A 6,559-nucleotide genomic window follows, 5' to 3' on the forward strand; every position below is an offset into this window, starting at 1 on the left:
ACATTTGAACTCAAATGTGGGGTGGTTTCTAGGGTTGGGTCCGCAGAGTAGCAAAGGACATATATGGTTGATAACAATAGTGTATAGGGAGTTTTGGTAATACCATATGTATTAAACAATCTGAGGGTTATTTTGGTGATTTGAAATTTGAATTGGGTTAATGGTTGGAGATGATATTAGTTAGTTTGGAACCTAGACGTAATTTATTATACTAATGAGGACCCAACATTAGTTTAGGCCTCTTTAAAAATGCCTCCACGTGAATTTTTTTATAAAATATGATGCTTTATAGTATGAGGTTGAAAGTTTGAATCTTCTTGAAGTCAGGGGCAAACCCACCCACCCCCTACCCCCCCCCCATCATATATTTAAATAGCTATATAATTGCCCCCTACAGATGAAGTCGTATAAATTATTATTTTTTCAAAAATTGGAAAGTAAATCTCATTGAAAATAATCCCAAAAAACTTCCTAGTATACACATACAAAAGAGTTTAATATAAAAGGAACAAGTCAAACAATAATAATAATAATAATAATAATAATAATAATAATAATAATAATAATAATAATAATAATAATAATAACTAGAGAAAATTGCATTGGCACCCCAAAATGGAGGCTTTAAAGCACTGACACCCCACTTTATGTTTAAAAAATACAGAGACCCAAAATTGAATTTTCATTGGATATATTTGTCCAATTTTTCATTGAAAACCTTTTCGACACTGTTTATTAAATGAGTATTTTTGAAAATAAACTATAACTTAATTGTTTTTAGTGACAAATTTGACAAATATATCCTAATGAAAATTCAATTTTGAGGTCTCTGTGCTTTTAAAACATAAAGTGGGATGTCAATGCTTTTAAGGCCTCTATTTTGGAATGCCAATGCAATTTGTTCTAATAACTATTATATATTACATAATCTTGGCATAAAATTAAGGGTATTCTAACTTAATCTATTGCATTGACCTAAAAGCAATTGACCCCTTTTTTTTTAGGTTGATTTTCTTAGGTATTTAAGTATTTTACCTTCCATGAATTATGAAATAAATTGAGATATTGGACATTTGAAAAGCCTAGTTATAAAATACCTTTCAAATAGCAATAGCCCAGCCCAAATTCATAAAAAACAGACTTTTGGGTCAATAAAGGGTGGGACCAAGCTTACACTTAGAAAATTTACAAGTTATAGCATTAGGGTAGAAAGTGGGGTTCCTCTACCAACCCAACCCACGAGGTAGAGGATAACCTTCCACCAAGAAGACAAGGGGTCCACCTTATGCCCCCTCACCGAGGCATTCACATCCTCTACAATTTGCAATCTTGCAATTTCTTACAATTAATCATTAGAATTGTAATATGTGGCATTAAATTATCAAACGGTCACAATTAAAACCCATATAAGCGACAATATCTAATAAATACCTAAATGTGTGGTAGAAAAGCGTGAAGGTCTATATCTTCTACCATGAACCAAACCTCGAATTAGGTCAAGTGTCTAACAGGCTAGGACTTCGCTCCAAGATCGCCTATCTAGCGGAAGAGCCTAACCGGGCTAGCTTTTGGTAGTCAACCTTAGCCGGTTCTGCTAGGTTGGGTTGATTTTGAGTAAGGGAATAATGAAAATTTATCTAGTCTATTTCCTTGAAAGAAATGGATCATCTATTTCTTTATAGATGTGACATGTCTTAACATCAATCAGTTGATTGATTTAACTTATAAATGGACTTTAACCATTTGATATGATGTTGTGACACATGTCACACATCTATAAGAAATGGACATGACATTAGTCTGGGAATACTGAGATACATTGACTACCTGATTGGACAGAATAGGCCCATAGGAATGAACCTGTCAGATCACAAAATTGAAAATGAACAAAAACACATATTTTGAAAATATGGTTCGGTCCATGTTCATCAGGATTCCATGTTGGGCCTATAATGGGGGCACTCATGCCTCTAGCAGGTAAGGGATATATGGGCTGGGCCTTCCTTCGTTTTCGTTGCATGACATTTTATTTCTTTCATGGAATTAAGCAAGTTTACTATAAATTGTTATGTGGGCTTGGTTCCATTTGAGCCCTAGAACAAATGAATGGAACGTGTGTCATAGAGATTACTTGGATCTGTCAATATCCATAGAGAGGACTTCTTCTTGAAGGGCTGATGGTTTTCGTTTGTGACTGAAGAGGGTGTGTTGCTAAGTGTTGATTCACTAACTTGCAACAGAGAGTAATTTCCTGGTAATGTAAGCCACATGGTAACACTAAACGCTTAAATTTCCTATGCCTGTACAGATGAAATCATGATAGATACATCGATCAAGGTGTAATAAACTAATAAAGGGAATAGAACAAGAGCCACTGTTCATGACACTTAAAATTGAATGAAACCCACGAGAGATCTCACCACTGCATGCATGGCTGATGCACCTCATCATGATTACTGCATGCATGCCATTACCAGTGAAGAACACCTCCAAATTAAAGCTGCTGAACAAGTCGAGAATGAATTGAAGGAAGGAAGAAAGAAAGACTTTGAGCCTCAATAAATTCTTCAGCCACCCTTCACATGCTATGTAACCATCTCTTTTAAATGTTCCCATTTACTCACCATCACTATTTTCTCCTACTCTTAGGTCTGGAGCATGTAACCATGTGAGTGAAGAAGATCGATCGTTACAGTTTGATGTGTAGGAGAGATGGATTTGCTGTGGAAACTGAATTCCATTTTGATATAAGATTAATAACTAACGTAGAACTCTACGATAGCTAGAAATAATAAGAATACGGAGGATTACACACTGGCGGTGGCCATCGCCATTGAAGATTGTCAGATCGATCTCCAACAGAAACAAGGCGTACAGTGATTTCATTTAATTCTTATTAGTTGAGATCATTTAATGAGTCCCACCACCAACTCCAACGTAAATCTGTAATCCAGTAAGTCCCACTTGATCTTGGATAACCCTGAAATCAACGCAAGTGAGTAGTAGCTGCAGTCGAAGCACTTATTCCATTCCTATATAAAGGGGTTCATTCTCTTCGATTCTCGAACACACTGTGAAGTCAGACCTGCACGCAGCAACTAAGATGACACCCTCAGCTTGGGGGTTTGCATTTCTGGGTCTTTTTTGTTCTAACGTTCTTGTTGTGGGGGTTCTTGCTAGAGATGTTACCAGAGTGATCAGGGACGAGGACGAGAAATTTCTATCATTTGGAAAGGGTGGTGGGTTCGGGGCTGGTTTTGGCGGTGGATTCGGCAAAGGTGGTGGAATCGGTGGCGGTTTTGGCGGTGGAGTTGGCGGAGAATTTGGCAAAGGTGGCGGAATTGGTGGTGGCATTGGTAAAGGAGGCGGTTTTGGTGGTGGTGCGGGTGGAGGGTTTGGAAAGGGTGGTGGAATTGGGGGTGGAATAGGTAAGGGAGGTGGGCTCGGTGGAGGATTTGGTAAGGGAGGAGGAATTGGTGGAGGGATTGATAAGGGTCATGGTCATGGGATTGGTGGTGGAATCGGGAAGGGTGGCGGAGCTGGAGGTGGATTTGGCAAGGGTCATGGTATGGGTGGTGGAATTGGGAAGGGTGGCAGCATTGGTGGTGGAGTTGGAGGTGGCATTGGAAAAGGAGGTGATGGTGGAGGGATTGGTAAAGGTGGTGAGATTGGAGAAGGAATAGGTAAGGGTGGAGGATTTGCAGGTGGCATCGGAAAAGGTGGTGGAATTGGAGGCCAAATTGGTAAGGGAGTAGGATTTGGAGGTGGCATTGGAAAAGGAGTGGGTGGTGGATTTGGTGGAGGAATCGGAAAAGGTGGTGGAATTGGTAAGGGTGGAGGATTTGGAGGTGGCATTGGAAAAGGAGTGGATTTGGTGGATTTGGTGGAGGAATTGGGAAAGGTGGTGGAATTGGAGGTGGAATTGGTAAGGGTGGAGGTTTTGGAGGTGGCACAGGGGGAGGGTTTGGAAATGGTGGAGGATTTGGGATAGGTGGTGGTTTTGGAGGATTTGATGGTGGCTTTGGAGGTATTGGTGGTGGTGGTGATGGAGAAGGAGGTGGTGGTGGAATTGGTGGACATAACTAGTTTGGAAGTTCATTGCATGAATGATAAAACCATATTGCATGCATACATTATTTATTATTCATACTACATTTATGGTTGTAGTCCCTACTAATTAATACGATGAGTTTGTATTGTTCTATCCATCGATCCATCTTTGATTTTGTTTGTGAAAGAAGAAATTTTATTATTTTCTTATTGTAGTCTCTCGTTTTGTATGGGAAATGAACCCAATAAAGTCTCCTATGATGTAATCTAATACTTGTGGTAACATATTCATATTCAATATATACAAATATATTTTTTTTCTTCTTAAAAAACACATATTAGATTGCACCAAAATTACTTAAATGATACGATACTCAATACCAATACCTGAAACCTTGAGCTAAACCTAATGATGGAATAGAATTGAAATATTCTAACCTTATTTAGAGACAAGATTTGACTTAGTTTTAGTGATCGGCATGAGATCCACTTGCCTCAATCTGATCTTGTATTTAACCCTAATTTGAGAGTTGATTAGGCTAAAGACATGCTTCCATCAAAGGTAATATAATAATGATTATCTATATTTATTTTAAAAAGAATCATTCGTTGCATCTTGAACCACATTATGGACTAATAATCATGCTTATTCCAGTGACAAAATGTGTGTGTATATATATATATATATATATATATATATATATATATATATATATATATATATATATATATATATATATACTTTCTATAATGGCTTTAAATGGTTTTACCTAATTTTAAATGATTATTTTTAAAAATTTTAATATATCTTCTTTTAGAAAAATTATAAACATAATATTGGATACAATTATAAGTTTTATTATTGTTTATATGTTTAGTTTTTATTTTATAGGTGTGAACCTAATATTAAATTAATTACTAGTATATGCTTCATTATGATTATTTATGATTATTTATTTAAGTTGTGTAGTTTTATTGTATTTCTTAATCATTTATTCAAATTTCAAAAGGATCTTATTCTGTTTACATGAATGATATGTTATTAAAATGATCTTGGTTTGTTTTTGATACCCTAACCATATAATTGAGTGGCTTCTCCTATGTTGCTACTTATCCTGGAAGTAAACTTGAATCCGCCATTTACGTGGAGAAATTTTTTTCCAATTCAAATGACAAGGTTAATGACACGTGTTAAAATTTAAAATAAGATCCTTTATCATAGGTGATTAACTAAAATAGAAACTAACACATTAATAACCATTATATTTTTTTCATATTAACTTAAAAAAATGCAATTGAATCCCACAAATCTTCTCTCTCCCTAAGTCATCCTCTGCTTCCATTCATTCTCCTCTTTTCTTCCTTCCTTCTATCTTTCCTAAGCCATTGGATCATGTCGTGGCCGAAGTTATATGTTAAGAAAACAGAGCAGAAAACAGGGTAGAGAGTAGAACTTCTCACTGCTGAACTGAATAACCAATATGTTTACAAAACTATGTTCTTTTTAACTTGGAAAAAAATTTTGAAACTGAAACTGAAATGTAGTTTTTATGGACTCCTAAGCAACCCAGATGACTCCCTAAAACCAGCAACAACAATCTAGCAGCTCCCTACAACTCAGGTCTCTAAATGACCCTTTCTTATTTGGACTCAATCAAAACCACATCTAGCAGTTCCTAAAATTCTGGTCTTCAACGGATCTCCTCAATGGCAGCATATGGTTGGCGATGCATCTCAATCCCAATAGCTCTCTAATTAAACCTTGAAAACTTGTTGTAACAGAGTGCTTTAGTTAGTATATCTACTACCTGATCATCTGTTCTAACTGGCACAATCTTGATTTCTCTCTTTAGGACTTTCTCCCTTATGAAACGGTATTGCACTTTAACATGTTTTGTTCTATCATGAAACATAGGATCTTTTGCAAGCTTAATTGCATTTTTCACTATCACAGTATAAACTAACTAGATAGTCCACAAATTGATGAAGTTCTTCTAGTAGCCTTACCAGCCATGTGCTTTCTTGTGCAGCCATTGTTGTTGCCCTATACTCAACTTCTGTTGTTGATAGAGACGCAATTGATTGTCTTTTGTTGCACCATGAGACTACTCCCATACCAAGGCTAAATATATAATATGTTGTGGATCTCCTTGTAGATTGATCTCCAATATAATTAACAGAATCCACTCAACTTACAACCACCTCCCTTTTTATACAGTATACCAAAATCAATGGTACCTTGTATATATTTTAATATTCTTCGAGTTGCTTCAAGGTGGGACTTCTTTGGAGCTTGCATGAATCTGCTAACTACACCAACTGCTTGAGCAATATCAGGCCTAGTTAGTGTCAAATATATAAGACTTTCAACCAACTTCCTGTATTTTGTTGGATCCTTGATATCTTCCTCCTCATCGTCTATGCAAAGTTTGGCATTAACATCCATTGGAGTTGCACAAACGTTACTCTCAAACATCCCAAACCGAACAAGTAAATCTTTTGCATATTT

At 36.4% G+C, this 6,559-nt stretch overlaps 1 pseudogene; it reads left to right on the forward strand.

Moving 5' to 3' along the window:
• Positions 1-3,103: 3,103 nt before the first annotated feature.
• LOC149022564 (uncharacterized) lies at positions 3,104-4,086 on the forward strand (annotated as a pseudogene).
• Positions 4,087-6,559: the final 2,473 nt, after the last annotated feature.

This window comes from Hakea prostrata, chromosome 3, assembly GCF_041222555.1.
Source record: "Hakea prostrata isolate BN-2017 chromosome 3, UWA_Hpros_2, whole genome shotgun sequence".
NCBI lineage: Eukaryota > Viridiplantae > Streptophyta > Magnoliopsida > Proteales > Proteaceae > Hakea > Hakea prostrata.